This window comes from Rattus norvegicus, chromosome 18 (assembly GCF_036323735.1).
Source record: "Rattus norvegicus strain BN/NHsdMcwi chromosome 18, GRCr8, whole genome shotgun sequence".
Taxonomy (NCBI): domain Eukaryota; kingdom Metazoa; phylum Chordata; class Mammalia; order Rodentia; family Muridae; genus Rattus; species Rattus norvegicus.
In genome coordinates this window covers 56,456,016-56,475,136 of record NC_086036.1, presented here as the reverse complement: position 1 = coordinate 56,475,136, position 19,121 = coordinate 56,456,016, and the positions used below count along the sequence as shown (strand labels likewise).

General features: G+C 52.0%; 1 protein-coding gene across 3 annotated transcripts in view; it reads left to right on the top strand.

Annotated features, from left to right (window-relative positions):
• Positions 1-5,129: 5,129 nt before the first annotated feature.
• The window catches only part of Ndst1 (N-deacetylase and N-sulfotransferase 1), a 62,700-nt gene continuing 48,708 nt past the window's right edge, over positions 5,130-19,121 (top strand). The window contains exon 1 of one of the 3 annotated variants that reach the window (XR_005496018.2): positions 5,130-5,367. The gene's annotated coding sequence lies outside the window, so the exon portion shown is untranslated. Of the gene's footprint in view, positions 5,368-5,395; positions 5,560-19,121 lie in introns of those variants that run through there. The other 2 variants (XM_017600932.3, XM_017600930.3) reach the window with 2 other exon arrangements.

Below are 19,121 nucleotides of genomic sequence, written 5' to 3'. Positions count from 1 at the left end.
TGCAAGAGCAGCAAGTGCTCTTAACAACAGAGCCGTCTCCCCAGCCCCTCTCTTTCTTTAAGGAGAGCTGGAGTAGTTCAGAAGTCCGAAACTCAGTCACCAGTAGGCTCAAGGGGAATAATGAAAATATATGATATGAGCTGGGGTGGGGGTGTGGCTTAGCAGCAGAGAGCCTGTCTAGTCTGTGTGAGGCCTGGTATCCCACCATTAGCTCCCACTGTACAACAAAGGGAAGGCGAACTAAAGGCTGGAATGTTAACTCAGGCGGTCCGTAGGGTGCTTGCCTACCATGCATACAGCCCGGGGCCGGGGGATGGGGGTGTTCCAGGGGATCTGATTCCTCAGCAAGGCATAAAAACAGGTGTGATGGCATAGGCCACATTAGAGGTAGAGGAAGGAGAGTCAAAAGTTCAAAGTTATTCTAGACCACACAGCTAGGTTGAGGCCAGCCTTGACTACATGCGGCCCTGCCTTAAAAAAAAAAAAAAAAAAAAAAAAAGTCATCCGCCCTGGCAGCCTGCTCCTGGGTCTGCAGCCTAGATAGACAGAGGCTGGGCTCCTCCACCTGGTGTGTCCTCAGGGAACCTTGAGCCACTGGTTGATAACCGTCACTTAGAAACCGCTGGCCCCTGAGAGTGGTTTTCTTTGTCCTCCTCCAATTGTAATGGGAGCATAACAATAGCGGTGTTAAAGGGGGGATTACGGATTCACTGAGGCTGACTTGCTTGCTAGAGGCCTCTCTTCTTTTCTTTTCCTCCCTCCCCTCATCTTCCACCTCAAAACAAACTTTGCTTCCCAACCCATTTCATTTTATATCCATTGTCCATTGGATTACCTGCCCATTTTACAGGATGGTCTCCATTTGCTTAGTGGGGAATCAGGTTTTTCCGGTCCTTGCCACTGAACAGCCCCTCTGTCTCTGTGTCTCCGTGTCTCTGTGTCTGTCTCTCTTTTGGGGGTGCGGTGGGGGAGGGGAACTGTTACGCCATGTGCCATGTGGTCAATGCTGTAATTATGGTGACCATGTTCTCCAGACCACAGATCAGGTCACATGATCTGACACAGGCTATTTTCTGCCTCCACTGCAGTCCAAACATAAAATCAGAGGTGGTTATACATTCATCAAATCACCTTTAATTTCTTTTTAAAAAGCAAATGACATGACATTTGGATTATCCTTGACAAATCCCACTATCCACAGGAAATCATTAAAACCGTGATCAGGGCCTGGGCAGGCCTCTGGGCAGAACAAGGTTTCCTGGATGAGGTGCTGTGGATCTTTGGAGGCTGAACAGGTTTGCAGAGGGAGAAGGAAGGTGGCCAGAGTCTATTCTGCACAGGGCCTACTCTCCCTGCTTTAGAGAAACGCAGCCTAGGTTCTGTGGAAGCTGACTGAAAAGGGGGGTGCTTATGTGAGTTTTGCTCCACTTACGTGACTCCAAGGACCCTTCGGAGCCCACAGATGCTGCACCTTTTTATGTGTTTACATGCATGTCTTTGCAGTAGCTAATACTGTGTATTGGCCTTACCTTTCTCGCTCATCCCTCCTCCCTGCCAGTACTGTGTGAGGAAGACTCTAAAGGATAGACGCCTCTGTGAACAAAGGCATGGACCGCCTTCAGTGGGCATTCTGCGGATAGACACGGTACTGGCCGTGTCCTAGTACTATGCAGGGCGCTGAGCCTCAGCGGGGTTCCAAAGTCAGTCCTCCCTCCAGTGTCCTTGGACTAGAGAGGAGAAAGCTGGGTAGCTGGCAGGCACCAGGAGGGTATGAGGAAGGGGATGGGAAGTGTACACCAGAAGGCCTGTGCTGTGTCAGGGGTTTAGGAAAAGCCCAAAAAAGTTTAACCTGAGGCCTAAAGGATCTTCATTTTCCGTTAGCATTTTATATAGCGCTTATCATATGATAGATACCGCATGAAGGGCTCCCATATTTAATTCTCACACAGCTCTCCAAAGCACCAACGCTTATTACCCACACTGCAGAGATGAGAAAGCAGTATAGACAGGTCGAGAGGATAACCTTGGCCACATAGTTTAGATGTGTCAGAGCCAGGAAAGACTGGCCTTGGGACATTCCTTTAACAAAAATCAGCAGCCTGGGGGCTAGGCTTTACGGTGAATGCCTTTGATCCCAGCACTCTGGAGGCATAAACCAGCCTGGGTTATAGGGCACATTCCAGGTCAGCCAGGGCTACACAGTGAGACTGGGTCTCTAAATAAATAAATAAATAAATAAATAAAAATAAATAAATGGACAGGCAAAGTGGAAGGTGGGGCTCTGTTCACTGAGGATGAGTAGGTAATGAACAGACACACCCAGGCAAGATTTAGCCTCGGAGGGTGGGAAACTAAGCTGGTGTGGTTTTCAACAAGAATTGGGCATGGAGAAGAGGGAAGGGTGGAGCAAGCTAGGGAGGCTCCGGAACAGGTAGAGCAGATGAAGGAGAAAGGGGTTGGGAAAGAAGAACCCCTTGGAGGCAGGAGGGATGGGAAGGCTCCTAGATGAGAGGTGCGGGATAGAGCCTGAGGAATGATGAGCTCAACCTTTGCAAAGATGGAGCAGAGGGGAAGCCCCTGACAGCAAGAAGGCCTCAAGCCTGCAGGGGGCGGGGGCGGGGGCGGGGGCGGGGGCGGGGGCGGGGGCGGGGGCGGGGGCGGGGGCGGGGTGAGGGTCACTGGGCCTGAGGAGTGGCCGTAAGGGTAGAAAGGGGTAGAGTCTTAATAGTGTCTAGAGACACTATGAAGAATGTAGATTCCTGGGGCTGGAGAGATGGCTCAGCGGTTAAGAACACTGACTGCTCTTCCATAGGTCCTGGGTTCAAATCCCAGCAACCACATGATGGCTCACAACCATCTGTAATGGGATCCGATGCCTCCTTCTGGAGTACATGAAGTCAGGGTACTTTTTTCTTTCTTTCTTTTTTTTTGGAGCTGAGGACCGAACCCAGGGCCTTGCGCTTTCTCGGCAAGCGCTCTACCACTGAGCTAAATCCTTAACCCCTAATAAATCTTAAAATAAAAAAAAGAAAGAAATGTTGTCAGAGACACGGGGTTACCAAACTCAGGTTAGCCCTCCAAGTCTGCTTTGGACATGTCCTTGACCTGACTGGCTGCCTCCTGCCTCATTTCCCATGAGAAGACGTCTCTTTACAGCAGGACCTCAGGATTACTTTCAGTCCAGGCTGTCCTGACACCCTTCGGTCTTTTCTGAGTCAGCCTTTCCATCCTGCTTCCTCTGCCATGCCCCACACAGCGGCTTTTCCAGAACCACTTCCACATGGTCCCACAGATCGTTCCTCATAGTAGAGGAGTCCATCTTCCTTCCCCAATCTCTCCATAGCTGCTGTTCTTCTGATCCAGCTTAAAGGCTCAGTTCCCAGGAGCCCCTCTCTCTTTTGCTCCTTCAATGCCCCACCCCACCCCCACCCCCTCAAGATTTCTCTGTGTAGCTTTGGCTGCCTCATGAGCAGGCTGGCCTCAAACCCAGCCTGCCTGCCTCCTGTCTCTGCCTCCTGAGGGCTGGGATTAAATGCCCGTGCCACCACTGACCGATATTCCTTCATTCTTGAGAAACCATAGTCCTTGCACTTAACAGGAGTGGTGGGGGTGCTCATGCCCACTTAAACTCTTTCAACACTTTGATCCTGCCGTCTCAACTTCCTGAGTGCCGTGGAATCATAGGCATGCACCATACACGGGGACCCAACCCCGGGTATCCTGACAACTAGGCAGCATCTCTACAGACTGAGCTAAATCCTCAGACCATAGCTTAAGCACGAACTTCTGTCCTTTTCAACCCTGCCCCTCCCACACAGTTTCTAGAACACAGAGCACGTTCACAGGGCTGCACGCGGATGGATGGGATGGACCTTCTTAACTGACCCAAGCCTCAGCTTTCAAGGACTTCATGCACTGCCGGCTATGGAAACTCAGATTGCCAAGAATCTGCCGGTCTATGCTGTTTTCCCTGGCCAAACTGGTGGTGGCTGCGGTATGTACTTGGGTCACATCCTGTCCATACATGGCCAGCAGTAGTGAACTGTGTCCCTGTCTTCAAGTTCAGTCCCATTTGACTACATTCTCTCTGAGGTATATCCTGGGCACAGAGAGGAGGCAGAAGCCTGGTAGTGTCTTAGCTTCTAGACTTGCATCTCTCTGTGTTTAGGCCTCAGCATCTCCATCCCCTGGGAGATACAAGTAGACTCACTAAAGAGCTCCCTGATCCCATTGGGCAAATCCAAATGGGCCTGTCCTGATCTCAGTGCCAGCTGCCTTCTCTGAACCCTCCACTCTGCTCTGACAGCTCTGGTTTGGTTGGTTTTGTTTTCAGTTTTGTTCCTACAGCTAACAATCCGGAGCCTCTGATGGTGCTGGAGAGTCCAGACCGTTGTTTCCCGTGGCCTCAGTTTGCCTGGTAATCTCCCCTGCAGTTTACTGAGGCTGAGGGATGGCAGACCTCTCCGGGCTGGGCTGAGAACAAATCTTAGCACCAGCTGTTAAGGGCTCTCGGTATAGTATAGGAGACTCAGTGTTCTCATCTGCTTAATGGGAGGAACCTTTTCCAACTTGCTGAGTCTTTGAGATGGATGGAACTGTTGAGGGTGAAGAACAGGCCAGGTGGGAGAAACTTTTGCACAAAGCCATGAACCTCTTTGTCTGCCTGCTATATGCCACAGAGGGGACTGATTTAAGCTGGGGACAACTTGTTGAGGGAGATGACATTCTAGTAAACAATAAAATCAGTGCTGATCCACACAGTAAGGGGAATGCAAGAGTGTTTCTTTCAGGGCGAGGGCGTGTGGGTATGGGTGTGAAGTCCTGCCCTGAAGAGGTCACACCGACAGGTACCTGTTGTCGCTGAGGAAGCCCTGGAGGGTTGTCACGGACCAGCGGGACAGAACCCGCAGCCCCAGGGCCCAGCCAGAGAGATTCCAGGCCCGTAAGTCGCAGGGAAAGCGAGTCTTTGTCCCCCCTCCTTCCCTTTGCCGCCTCTCCGACCCCCAGCGCCGGTTCCTCCCTGACCCCAAATAACTTGTTGGCTTCCCCAGGGCTTTGTTTGCTCGGGGTCATCGCCTCCGGGACCCTGGCCCCGGCGCACCGCCCTCGCGGGTCCCGCGCCTGACACCTCTAGGGCCGGGGCCCCCGCCCCCTACCCGCTCCGAGACCGGGGTCAAAGGCAGCCCGCGTCACGTGGTCGCCGAGCAGCACCGAATCGGCCGGGAGAGCCGAGGGAGAATCCGGGTGGAAGCGAGAGATCCAGCCCGGCTCGCGGCGCCCGGTCCCGCCCCGGCGCCCGCCGGGCCCCCGCAGCGTGCGCGCCCCGCGCCGCCGGATCGAGCCCCGCGCACGGCCACGGCGGGGGAGGTAGGCGCGGGCCGAGGGAGGCGGGCGGCCCGGCAGCCTTGTGCGCGCTCCCCACGGGCGGGGGCGCGGGCGCGGGCGCAGCGCGGCCAGCAAGGGGTTAAGCCGGCCCGCAGCCCGCCTCGCGCACGCCCGGGACCGGTGGCCGCGCGGCCACCCGCGCCGCTTTCCTCCCTGGCGTCCCGGCCGAGGCAGGTAAGAGGCCGGAGGGCCGGGCGGCCGGCGTCCCGGAGCCGAGCGCTCGGAACCGGGGCACGGCGTGCAGGCCGCGCGGGGGCCCGAGCGGCCCCGGTGCAAGTTTGGTGCGCGCGGGCGCCGGGAGGGTGGTGGGAGGACAAAGGGGTGGGGGCCTCGCGGGGCCGGGCGGGCCGGGGTGCGGGCCGGGCAGCGCGGCAGCTGTAGGTCACGGATAATGTCACCCACGAGGAATGCCCCCTCCCCCTCCCCGGCTCCCGAACAGGGGAAACTTTTGTCTAGCATGGGAGGGGGCTGGAGGCCGGGTCCCAGCTTCGGGAAGCGGGGAAGGCAGCCGGACCGGTTTTCTCCCGGGCCCTGAGCGGCCTGGTCCCTCACTCCCCTCCTCCCTCAGCTTCTCGGAACCGGGACTCTAGCATTTGACCAGCATGAGGAGGGGACGCCTGTAGGACGTGGGGGTCTGAGAGCTGCCAAGAAGCTGAGGACTCATCCATCACCTGGCTCCTGCGTGCCAGGATCCCTACAGAGCCCACATCCCACTGTTGGTCCTCCTTGCTGTCCCTAGGAGAGCTTGGGGGACATTCTGGAGCAATATTACCCTTTGGACTAAGGGTTAGGCGGACCTCGGTGTTCGTTGCTACCCAGCTATGTGACCTTGAGCATGTTTCTTACTTCCCCTAGCCTCTGTTTCCTCACCTGTAAAATGGGTGTATCTGTCAGAGTTGGGATGAAGCCAGGGGTGTGGGACCTCGGAAAATGTTGGCATGCTTATATTCAACAAGTGTTCATTTGCATGTTGCCATGTGCCAGGCACTGGGCTAATTCACTTCTTTACGTAGTTTTGTTTACAGACTTTCCCCACATTACTTTTAGGCACATTTTACAAAAGGGGAAACTGAGGCCCTGAATGGAAAAGGTCAGGAAGGTAAGAAGTAGGAGCTGGGATTTGTCCCTTCTCTCAGTCCTTATTACCAACTACAGAGCCCTACTAATAAGGCCTGCGATGTGACTGGGTTTATAGTTTCAGTTTTAGTTGAACCATGTGAGCTGTCTCCTTGCCCCATCCCCCTTCCCCCAGGTGAGGCACCTTTCTATCTGGCACTTGCCTGGGTGAGGTCTTGTGCCCTTGTTCTTGTTAGGCTGGGCAGCTGGAGCTGGAGGGGAGGTCGCTCGGAGCCTGTGATCTGAGCTTCAAGATGGTCCAAGTTCCGTTGCTGACTGGGTCCTGGTAGGAATGGTCTCCCTGTGTAGGTGGTGGTTCAGGGAGGAGGAGTCTGTCTCCCTGGCTCCAACTGGGGACAGCTGGTGGCTTTGTCAACAGACTTTTCCCCAGCACCCAGGAGACCTGCAGAGTCTTTTTATCTCTCTTTAGACCTGTCACTTTCAGATCAACAGGGGGTAAGAGGTTGGGCTCAAGAGTAGAACCCTTGGGCAGATAGAGACCTGAGGTCAAGGATTTATGTCCTGAATGTCTTAGCCACAGGGTCCACTGCCAAAGTGAGAAGCAGGCCTTGATTCCCTAGCCTTAAAGGCCCTTGGAGCTAGTATGAACTTTGAGCCAACATCAAGACTGCAGAATCCTCATGGAGATACCTCTCCGTGTGTTCTGGAGTCCAGCTAGCCCAGTACTAGATATCTTTTTAGCCTCTCAGGAAAGACCCCATTAGTGACTGTGAAGACCAGCTCAGAGTCCTACTGGTTTTCCTGTGCTAGGCAGGCCCGATCCTTTGGGGATGTTGAAGGGGTAGGGTGGGGAGGGATGATATCATATGATTACCAGTCAAGCTCTGATTGGGGATTTTGAGTACTTAAAAGATGGGTTGAGTGTTGCTAATTGATGACACCTTGGAACCTTGGGCTGAGGGTTAGTGTGATGGATACGGTGGGTTCTTTGGGCAGGCTGTTCAAGCGTGCTCCAAGGCCCTCCAGCCCAGAGTGTGGGATTTACACGATCCACAGGCTTTCCTTAGGCCCTGGGAATAGAGAGCTCTCCACGGCTGACATCACTGTCAGCTTGTAGGAACAAGAATGGAAATTCCGCCGCTTAGCCTCTTAGCTCTGAAAAGCTCGAGGGATTAAGTAAGTAGAGGGCTGGATGGCCTGGAAAGGGTCCTGGGGGCCAGGGCTATCCCTTGTCATGTGGTCAGACTTACTTGTTTGTCATTGTGATCAGAGCAGAGGCTTCTGGGAGAGTCAACAGGTAAAGGGAATCAGCAATGGAGAGATGGCTAGGGAGAGCCTCCTGTCACAGGGTAAGTCTTCAGACTGAGAGGTGTGGTCAGGAAGAGAGAAAGAGAGAGAGAGAGAGAGAGAGAGAGAGAGAGAGAGAGAGAGAGAGAGAGAGAGAGACAGTGAGACAGTCTCTGCCCTGGTCTTGGGGACCCACTCTGCCTGTGCTTTTGGGCCCACATGTCTGTACTTTAGAACCAGAGCCAGACTTAGAAATCTCTAGGGCTTGCTCAGACTTCTGCTAGGTTGGAATTTGTTTTGGGTATGGCTTGAAATAACAGGACTATTTGGAGGGCTTGGACATTCTTTACTTGAGATGGGGAGTTTGGGTAACTTCTGAAATCCGTGTGGAAAATTTCTGTGGCCAGGAGTGACAGGGGACATGAAATAGGGGTGCCAAGTGCTTACTGGATTTCGTCTACAGAGGGCAGACATGCATCAGAGGAGGGACGGCTGTGAAGCAGGGTGTCATAGGGTGATCGGCGTTAGCTGGTGCCCGCAGGATGGTGGAAGGGAGAGCTTCCTGGTTGGTGATGTCAGCAAGGGTTCCTAGAGGAGGAAGTATGTAAGGTTGCAAGCCCTTGGACGGGACAGTGGGCACCAGACTGGACTGAGGGGGCTTACAGCACCCTGCTCCTGAGTTTGGGTTTTATGCTGTAGCAGGGAAGACAGAAGGTTGTAAGCAGCTTGTTGACATGGTGTCTGTTACTGTGCTCTGCGTCAGGCATGGTGCCAGGTTCCTTACAGACACCCCATTGACTCCTCACAATACCCCGCAGAGTAGCCACTGCTGGTTACCCCACCCCGTCCTATTGGTAGGTTGGGGAAACGGAGGCTTAGAGGGGTAGTCACTTAATAGGGACAGAATTTGCACCCAAACTGTTCTGGTTCAGTGCCTCCGAGTTGCCCTTCTCGGGGTCATGTGGCCAAAGATGGTGGCGAGAGTGACAGGGTCGAGATCAGAAAACTCATGGCTTGTGGCCCAGCAGAGTCAACCTAGTCAGCTCACGCAGACTCAGGCTGAGGCTGATGGTAGGAGAGGGGCTGTAGGCCAAAGTTTGGGGAAGGATCTCAGTAAAATCACTGCTTTGAATCCTTAGAAAGCTCCCTAGGGGCAGATGCCGTAGGCTGTTTGGTCCTGTAGGGTTGGTTTTTTGAGGTCAGAGACTGAAAGGTCAGGCCCAAGGCTTCTAACCTGGAAAGAGACTGCCTGAGGGGCAAGGGGAGAGCCTCACTGCTGAGGCTCTGCGGGAGAGCGGGAGAGCGAGCCTGTTGAGGATGTGGGAGGATGCACCTACAGGGTCAGGATAGGGTGGCTGCTTTCAGTTCCCTTTTTGCCTGAGAACCCAGAAGTAGGGTAGTACTCAGCGCACTTCCAGCCCCACTGTTCTCATAGCTCTTGAAAGTGGCCTTTCCTGTGCAGCTCAGGAAGTACCAATACCCGCTGGCCCGCACAGCTCTGGCCCGCACAGCTCTGGCCCGCACAGCTCTGGCCCGCACAGCTCTGGCCCGCACAGCTCTGGCCCGCACAGCTCTGGCCCGCACAGCTCCCCCTCGACTCCTGGACTGTGGGGACACCCAGCCCCACCCAGCCTTCTTCCCACAATACTGCTTTTCTTTTTTCTCTTCTCTTCTCTTTTTTCTCTTTTCTTTCTCTTTTATTCCTTTTAAAAAATGTTTTCTGTCTTGCTTCTGTTTCATGCGTGTGGGTGTTCTGCCTGAATGTATGTCTGTGTACCACATGTGTGTTAGTCTTTTGGGACGGGAGTTACAGAGCGTTGTCTCTGGAACCAGCCAGAGCCTGGCCTGCTGAGGGCTTGGTTTCCATTTCCACCATGGGGTCAGGTTCTCCCTCTCCATCTGTGAGCAGGTACTTACTGGATCGTGAGTTGGGAGAAGGGCTCCTATGTCTGTGGGCTTAAAGGTGAGGAGTGGGGGTGAGGTGAGAGTGTGTGGCGGGCTTGCTCCCTCCTTCCTTGTAACAGAGGTTAAAGGAGGGTAGGGCTCTAGAGGATGCCTTCTCCTACTCTGGGGCCTGTTCTAATGTCTGGTCATCACCCTGGGTTCTGGAGTTTAGGACTCAGTGGGGGAGTGGATGTGCCTTGCAGCCGCAGAACTAGAAACAGGATGCTACCTCAGCTTTTTCCTCCAGATGGAGGAGACCATGCTTAGTTGCTTTATGGCTTGTTACTTTGATGTGGGTTGAGTTAATCAAAATTGAAAATGTGCATGGTCAACAGCACTTGATGAGGTATAGAGGTGACTCCACTGTGTAATGGCAGTGCCCTGTGTCTCCTGCCTCTCAGCCATCAAGCAGAACCTGTTCTTTTTCCTTTCTCCAGCTGTGTCCTTATCCCTTCCCTCGCCTCCGAGGAAGCCGCATCTCAGGTCTCTGTCCTCCCCAACCTCCGAACTCTCCCCGGTGAGCGGCTCTGGGGTCTCCCTTCTCCTATGTAGACATTCTGACATCTCTCAGCTGCTGTTGCCTGTGCTTACCACATTCATGGGACCTGTTGGCTGGACCCTCCCTGCACCTTCTGTTCTTGCTTTGAACTGTAGCTTACAGAAGTGTCTAATCTTTTGGCTCTGTATTCCAGAAGCAGAAGCTGCCTGGGGTCTGTTTCCAGAGGGGTGAGCAGCTTTTTGGAGTAGACTCCGAAGTTGTGGGTTCAAATCCCAGTTCTTTCACTAGATTTAGCAATTAGCTAATCCCTAAATCTGAGCACTGGTTTCCCCAGCTGCAGAACAGTGATCAGGATAATCCTGTTGGGCCTGTGAGATTGCTCAACTGAGTAAAGGTACTTGCCACTGTTCTGAAGGTCTGCGTTAGATCCCTGGGGTCCCACATGATAGAAGGAGAAGACCAACTCTTATAAGTTGTCACCTGACTTCCACACATGCCCCAAACATACACATGCTCCCTCATACCCACTCTCATAGCTTCTTTTTTTTTTTTTTTTTTTTTTTTTGGTTCTTTTTTTCCGGAGCTGGGGACCGAACCCAGGGCCTTGCGCTTCCTAGGTAAGCGCTCTACCACTGAGCTAAATCCCCAGCCCCCTTTTTTTTTATTATTAAGTATACATCATACAGCTTTCTGCTTGCATGCATGCCTGCAGGCCAGAAGAGGGCATCGGATCTCAATTCGGATGGTTGTGAGCCACCATGTGGTTGCTGGGAATTGAACTCAGGACCTCTGGAAGAGCAGTCAGTGCTCTTAACCTCTGAGCCATCTCTCCAGCCCACTCTCATAGACTCTAAATGTAAAACAAAGCCAGAAATAAAGCCCCAAATGCCTCTTTTGGAAAGGATGGTTGACTGTTCAAAGTAGCCAGAGTAGCTTTTTTTTTTTTTTTTTTTTTTTTTTTTTTTTTTTCTTTTTTTTTTCGGAGCTGAGGACCGAACCCAGGACCTTGCGCCTCCTAGGCAAGTGCTCTACCACTGAGCCAAATCCCCAACCCCCAGAGTAGCTTTTTTACTGTATAGGACTGGGAAGTGCAGGTAAGGAAACTGAATCCACAGTGCTAGGGCGCTTGCAAGGCCTGCAGTGGCTGTGACTGTATCTTAGAAGCTGGTCAGGATTTCCTCCCCATGTTAATTCCTCTGCTTTCTCTCTTCCTCCTGTCATCCAAGTGAAGGGACTCAAGCCCCATCTCCTCCCTGGCGACCATATTGAGTCCTGTCTTAAGCTTGTGCCAGGTGACTTGGGCAGGTAGCCTTAATTATGGTGGCTCTCATGACCAGAGACCATCTCTTACTGCCTGGACTGTGGGCTTGGCACTTCTAGGATGGAAGGGTGAAGGCACGGTGGTGGGAGAGGTGAGGGACAGGGAAGGAGGGACTTAACCTTAAGGCAGTAGTGAGATCCTCACGGAGTCAAGGCTGAAAGAGAGACTGGATACCAGACAGCCTGTGGCCAGGTGCCTGCAGTCACGCTTGCCTACAGAGCCTTGGGCCAGGAGTTCAGTTCTTCACCTGTACAAAGAGGACAGCAGTTGTCCTTTGAAGCATTTTAACTGTAGACAAGTTTTGGTTACGTATGGTTATTGGGACTTTTTTTTTTTTTTTTTTTGGATAAAGTCTCTTTTCAACTCTGCTGGTTGGCCTATAACTAATTGTTACTGGCCTGGAACTTTCAGTGGTCCTCCTGCCTCAGCTTTCTGAGTGCCGAGATTATGTTTTGGTTTTTTGTTTAGTTTTTGTGGTGGTGGGAGGTAAGGTTTCAAGTAATCCCCATTTGCCCTCAAACTTGCTGTATAGCTAAGGATGACTTTGAATTTCTGACTGACCTGCCCTTCCTTCTGCTCATAATAGAGGCATATGCCACCACACCTGATTCATAAGTGCTGGGAACTGAACCCAGGGTTTTGTGAATGCTAGGTAAGCACTTTGCCTTCTTTTCTGTATTACCTCTCCCCGATTTCTGGGTAGATAGTGGGTCTGATTTAGTCTAGGATGGCCTCAAATTCACTGTGTAGCTGGCTTTGAACTCATGATATCCTGTCTCCACCTTCTAACTGCTGGCATCACTGGTATACATCACCATGCTCAGCTCGAAGTCTAACTTTGATAGTTGTTTATCAGACACAGGCAGGGTCTTACTGTGTTTCCTCTAACTCACGATATAGACCAGTCTGGCCTCCAACTCTTGCCTCCTGTGTGCTTGATTCAACTGTGTACCACCAAACCTGGCTTGATAGTTATTCCTGTCTGATTCCTGACCCTGGGATTACAGCCAGTGTTTGCTGGTTTCTTTTTTTTTTTTTTTAAAGATTTATTTATTTATTTTGTATATGAGTACACTGTAGCTGTCTTCAGACACACCAGAAGAGGGCATCGGATTCCATTACGGGTGGTTGTGAGCCACCATGTGGTTGCTGGGATTTGAACTCAGGACCTTTGGAAGAGCAGTCGGTGCTCTTAACCACTGAGCCACCTCTCCAGCCCTGTTTGCTGGTTTCTAAAGGGCTCCTCTGGCTACCTCCTTGTCTGTGAAGCATTGATAGACAGGTTGAAGGGTCAATATACCAGAGGGGACTGATCTCAACTGTGTAATAAGAAAACAACATATCACAACAGGACAAGATGGCAGTGTTTGTTTCCGGAGGGAGCAAGCACCGTATTTCTGGGAGTGGATCTCAGGGCTGGAGAGATGGCTCAGCAGGTAAGAGCACTGGCTGCTCTTCCAGAGAACCCGGGTTCAAACTCCCATCAGCCACATGGTGGTTCACAACTGTAACTCCAGTTCCAGGAGATGTGACACCATCTCTAACCTTCATGTGGGCAGTGCACACAAGTGGTACAGACATTCATTCAGGTAAACACTCATGCATATATAAAAATAAGTTAAAAAAAAAATCCTAGTGCTTATGTGATCCTGCCTTTTTCAGACCTGACATCTGACCCCGTGAGGGAAGGTCTGGATTCTCAGCACCCTCAGGCTGGCCAAGGACTGGATTGTCTGGACAGGTCTCCAGGCGGTATAGGGTGGAGGTTTGCTGTAGTCTCTGCTCAATGGCAAGCACTTTGGTTTGTACCCTCCGCTTTGCTTGCACATAGCTACCTGCCCAGGCAGATGCCAGGCGAGAAGAGAGTGTTGTCCTAGCAGGCCCTTTACTCAAGCTGTGTCCTTCTGCCCGTTTGCTCTTCCTCCTCATGGTTGTGACACCCTGGCTCCTGCTTTTATGGGAATGGAAGCAGTAGGTGGCTTCCCTGCTTCTGCAGGTTTAGCAGGAACCTCTCAAAGTTGGGCTGTGGCTCCTTGGCATCTGTATCACCTGGGAGCTGGGGGATGTGCAGAGGATGGCTCCCTACCCAGACCTCCAGGGTCAGGTGCTGAGTGGTGGTGCCCAGCAGTGTGGTGTGTGTGGTGTGTGTGTGTGTGTGTGTGTGTGTGTCTGTGTCTGTGTGTGTGTGTGTGTGTGTGTGTGTGTGCGCGCATGTATGTGTGTGTGTGTCTATGTATGTGTGGTTGCTCTCCAAGTGGTTCTCATGCACGAGGACACGGAATTAGGGCCTCTTCCCCGTTTCCAGTCTACTCAGATTTCCAGCACCAGGAGGAACGTTCCTATCCTAGGTCATTTAAAAGAGAAATGCCTCTTTCTTTGTACTCCTGTTCCAGCATTTTCAGACATGAAACAGTTGTGGGGGCACTCACAGAAAGCCTGATTTCTCTCTACTTCTTTTTTTTCAGTCCAGCTGTGTTCATTAGGAAACCCTGGCTAGTCTGCTACTGTGTAGACCAGGCTGACCTTGAATTAATAGAGGTCCACTCCTTTTGCCTCCCTACTACTGTGATTAAAGGCAGACACTACCGTGCCCACTCTCTACCCTGTTGTGGAAGAGCTGCCATTTTGGATTAGCGCCCTGTTCCCCAATATCCAATCTTATAATAGCATTGGGGTACTGTCAAACTCTGTGAGTATAAGAAAGAATATTGAGACAAATTGAGGAAGACAGTAGTGGGAGGGTGAGAGTTAGGGAGAGATTGTGTTGGCAAGAATAAGTGTCAGGAGGCCGGGTAGGGTGGCATGCCTTTAATCCCAATACTCATGGGGAGGGGGCAGGATTTCTGTGAGCTCAAGGCCAGCCTGCTCTACATATTGAGCTCCAGGACTGCTCTATTTGAACAATGAAACAAATGGGAACTAGGGATGAGCCAGCTATGTTCTGGGCCTGGACCAGGGTTGGGGTCAGAGAGCATGGGTCCTGCTTTGGAGCCTGGCTGTGAGGGATGAGTGGGCACGTACACCGGCCAGTGGCCCGATGTGCTCTGAGAATCCTTAGCTGTCAGCAGTCAGTGGTTTTAAGCATCTCAGTGATCCTAATCATGATCGCAACTGCTACTCATAACTATTGACAGTTTATCAGTGCTTACCAGACATTTCCATGTCGAGTTCTCAGAAGCAATTTCCAGAATAGTCCTCTAAACTGGGGAGGCACTGTTGTCCTTTCTGTGTACAGGGGAAAAAGTGCCTAGGCCACGCGTAGCTGTGAGAGACTAGATTTAGGGACGTTTGTTTATTAGCGTCTTACTACATAGCCCTGGCTGACCTGGAACTCTCTACGTAGACCAGGCTGGCCTTGGAATCACAGAGCTCTGCCTGCCTCTGCCTTTGATCAGAGACACACTCCACCAAGCTCATCTTACTTGTTCTTGAAACAGGATCTCACGGGGTCTAGGCTGGCTAAAGGCCTTAATGCTCCTCTCGTTCTACTTTTCCAGTGCTGGGAACACAGGCGTGTGTGCGCCACCATTACCCGTTCATATCGAAGCTGGGGTTCTGTGTGAGCTAGGCATCACTGTGAACTGGGCTGAAGTCTCAGCCTTTGTTTCTGCCTGTTTATTTTTTATATACAGTCTAATACAACCCAGGCTGGCCCTAGCTAAAGCTGCTCTTGAACTCCTAACCCTTTTACCTCCACCTCCCAAGTGCTGGGCTTGCAGATGTATGTGTACCACCAAGTCAGTAGTCGATGGAGGAGCCTGTAACATTCTGCAGGGTGAGGGTCTCAGGAGAATGGTGGCAGGGATGGCTTGGGAGTGTGTGTAGCACGACTTAAAGTGGAGCCCTGGATAGAGTTTATTCTATCAAACGAATAAGAGAAGCCTGTAAGATCCTGTTGGGTGATTGGGGCTCAAGGTCCCAGCGTGGGGTGAGAGGTTAAAATTGAGAGATAAAGTGGGGTTTCTGTTGGTTTGATTTGTTTGTTTTTCTTTTGGTTTTGATTGGAGAAGTGGGAGGGTTAAAATCAGTTTACAGGGACTGAAGAGATAACGAAGCCACTAATGGGCAGTTACTGTTTCATGGAGGACCAGGATCTCAGGACCCTCACAGACACCTGTGACTTCAGCTCTAAAGGGTCTGAAGTCTACTCCTGGTCTCTGTGTGAGGGCACGCACGCACATAAGTAAGAATTATTAAAAGTCTGTCTACCACCTCTTCTGTATTTTTTTGCCTGTGTTCTCAATGGCCTTTCTAGGAGCCCCAGGACCTCCCCTGGTGGTACAGGAATCCTTAATCTCACAGTTGAAGACTCAGTCAGGAGCAGGGGCTCACTCACTCAGGCAGCAGAGGGTGTCAGAGTCACTGTAGGACCAGAGCTCAGTATTGTCACTGTTCTTCCTAAGCAGGGAAAGGTTTTCCCCCTTAAACGGTCCCATTCCTCTAGTCTTTGGCAGACAATGTAGCCGTATCCTCAGGGTGGCCCAGGGCAGTTCTGGGAAGAGAGATGGGGGTGCCCTGGAAGACAGCTGCCAAGAAGGGGCGGGACAGTTTCCATGAGGAAGATCACCAAGAAGCCCAAACCCCAGACGGAAACCAAATGTGTTTTCTAGGTCCTGAGAGGATATTTGGAACAATGGTGATAAATGGGGGAGGTTGTGTTGGAAAAGGCTTTCTTGACATCCTTAAACAAAGTTGAGTCTGTAGGTTTGACTTTTGTTTCTCTGAAGGATGTTTATGTAATTTCCCAAAGGCAAGCTCCAGAGCTCTGTGAAGTTGTCAAGCCTGTTGTTTACATATCCAGGGCTTTGGGCCTGGGCAAGGCTTCATTAGGGAGCCTCCCCATCTGACTGGGAGACTGAGAGGTGGGATGGGGCTGTCAGAAGTCACTCAGTGGGAGGCAGCAGAGAACCTGGGGATAGAGTGAGGTCTCCTTGACTTTGCCACTTTCAGATTTCTCTGATTTGTTGGAGACAGCAAGGGGCATGGGTAGGTTAGGGGCTTTGGAAACTCATTGCTACCAGGGTTGGGGAAGGCCAAATTGGGAGAGAGCACCCTGGGCCTAGCTGTACACCGCCTACCCAGCAGCTAGGAATTATGAGTCACACTCTGTGGGGGCACAGAGTCACAGGCCATGGTGTGTCCTGATTCATTCTGTTCTCCCGGTCCTGCAGGGATGACTAGGCCCTGACCTCAATCGCGCCCGTAACTGTGGGTGAAGGGCTCCAGAGCTACAAATACGAGAGACCTAGAGGGCCTGTGAGCATCCTTCCCTCTGCTCCTTGTCTCCTGTCTATGGGGTACTCTGTGGTCACGACCCCCCTGCTCTTCCCAGTACAGGGACTTGTGAGCCCCTGACATTAGATGTGGCATTTTGCAGGCATTTTTTGTGTACTGCTTCTTTTCCCCCCCTCTCTTTTTTAAAAATTAAATAAGTTTAAATCTATTTTATATGTATTGGTGCTTTGCTTGCACGCATGTCTGTGCACCATATGTGTGCCTGGTATTTGTGGAATGTAGAAGAGGGTGTCAGATCCCCTGGAGCTGAAGCTAGGGATAGTTGGGAACCACTGTGTGGGTGCCAAGAACTGATTCTGGGTCCTCTACAGGAGCAAATGCTTTTAATCTCTCTGGGCTCTCATTTCTGAGCTACTTCTATTGCATTTCTTTAAAAATAAAAAAGATTTCTATATTTAATGCATGTGGATGTTTTGTCTGTATACACATGTATCAGTACACGAGTAAAGGTCACCTGATCTTATGAGGATACGGTTACAGATGGTTGTGAGCCACTGTGTGGGTACCGGGAATTGAACTCAGGTCCTCTGAAAGAGCAGCCAGTGCTCTTAACCACTGAGCTCTGTCTCCAGCCCTCTGTGCGGTGTTTAAGAAAGAGTCCTGTCAGCTTGCCAGATGGAGAGAGTGACAGGCATCCCTGTGGTGGGTGCCGGCCCTGTGCACTGTAGGCTGGAGAGACAGGACCATGTCGCACTGATATCTCAAGTACGGTCACAGAGGCCGCTGCCAGTTCCAAAAGGCAGCTCCTCCATGCAGGATCTGAATGACCTTGGCGACTCTGTGCTTCAGGTTCCTCGTGTGTAAGAGGGCGGCAACAGGGATGTTTATCTGCTCAGCCTGAACGTGAATGTGGAGAACTCCCCCATTGCCTGGTTCAGAACTGTCACCTGAGGAGAGTTTGGCACACGGCTGTCCTTGCTGCCGGTCTGTGGTGGTTTGGCCTATGTGCCTGGCCCAGCTCTGGGTCTCTCCCTATCTCTGGGCTCACCTGGAGCCACAGGGCAGGGTTGTGGAGCTGCAGTGGGTAGGCGGTGCGGGCAGCCCTCTGCCTTCTGGGACTCTCAGGCCAGGCCTTCCCATGCTTTGTCTTGATGCAGGCTTATGTAACAACCTAGCCTGGCCAGGCAGGACGCGATTCCCAATCTCATTCTGTCCCCCCCAACCCCCATTGTGTCTTCCTCTCCCTTCCCCCACGGAGCTGTTGTTGGCCGGCTTCCTCAAGCTGCAGGTCTGAAATCGGACCCCTGCTATTCTCCCAGCGATTGATTTAGTCTGATTGATTTAGTCTGCTGGTCTGTGGGGCGGGCGGGCGGGCAGCCCCTCCCCACACCCAGAGCCTGTGCTTGCTCTGGAGGCTGGCAGGCACCTTGGATTTTTGAGGAAATGTTGGCCACTAGGCGTCATGGGCTCCTGGTCTGACCTGCCAGCCTGTAGGGACAAGAGGTTAATGTTTCCTATGGTCCCAGTTTGTATCCATACCTTTTCTAAGTGACCCTCCCTCTCCCATCTCACTTCTTAACCCAACCCTGGTACAGAGAGGCTGTCTGTCTTCCTGACTGGTCTCCACAATGCTAGTCACACCTCCTGAGCTGAACTGTGCAGCAAACTCAACACTGTGTTTTCTGTCCTTAAGAGAACAGAGGCTAGAGGCTGGCAGGCCATCTCTGCTCTATGGGCATGCTCCATGCCAGATACCAGAGCTAGTGGTCAGTAGGAGATTTTATACTATAAAATACTTCTGGCTTTGCCAGAAAAATCGGAACATCAAGCTGGCCATAGTGGTATATAGGTGCTGTTAATCCCAGAATTTGGGAGGTAGAGGTAGGATTAGGAGTTGAGCCAGCCTTGGTTCTGTGAGACCCTGTCTCACAGCCTGTCCCGTTCCCCATCAGAAGCCTGAAAGCCGGCAAGCCTGCCTTCTCCAGTGCCTCATGCTGGGCATGAGGCCCAAGCCCTGTACTGACCCCTGCCTGTCATTTCGAATGCTTCATAATTTTGTACCCCAGAGGCATTGGAGTTTGCTACCCTGCCCCTAAGGCAGAGGCTGCTTTCTCTCCTGCTTGGTAATGTGCGGCCTGCCTGCCTCCTGTAGCTCTTCATGGGCAGCAAGGGTTTGGACTTCTCACATCTGTATCCTGGAAAAGTGCATTGGCTCAGGACTGTGCACACAGAAGGAGCATAATAAATATATCCTGTGGAAATGAAGGCTGTCCTTTTGCCTCTGTGAACCAGCCTGCCCTGGGCCCTGGCGTTCTCTTCCAGACTGGCCACAGCTGGCATTTGTTTGTTTGTTTGTTTGTTTGTTTGTTTGTT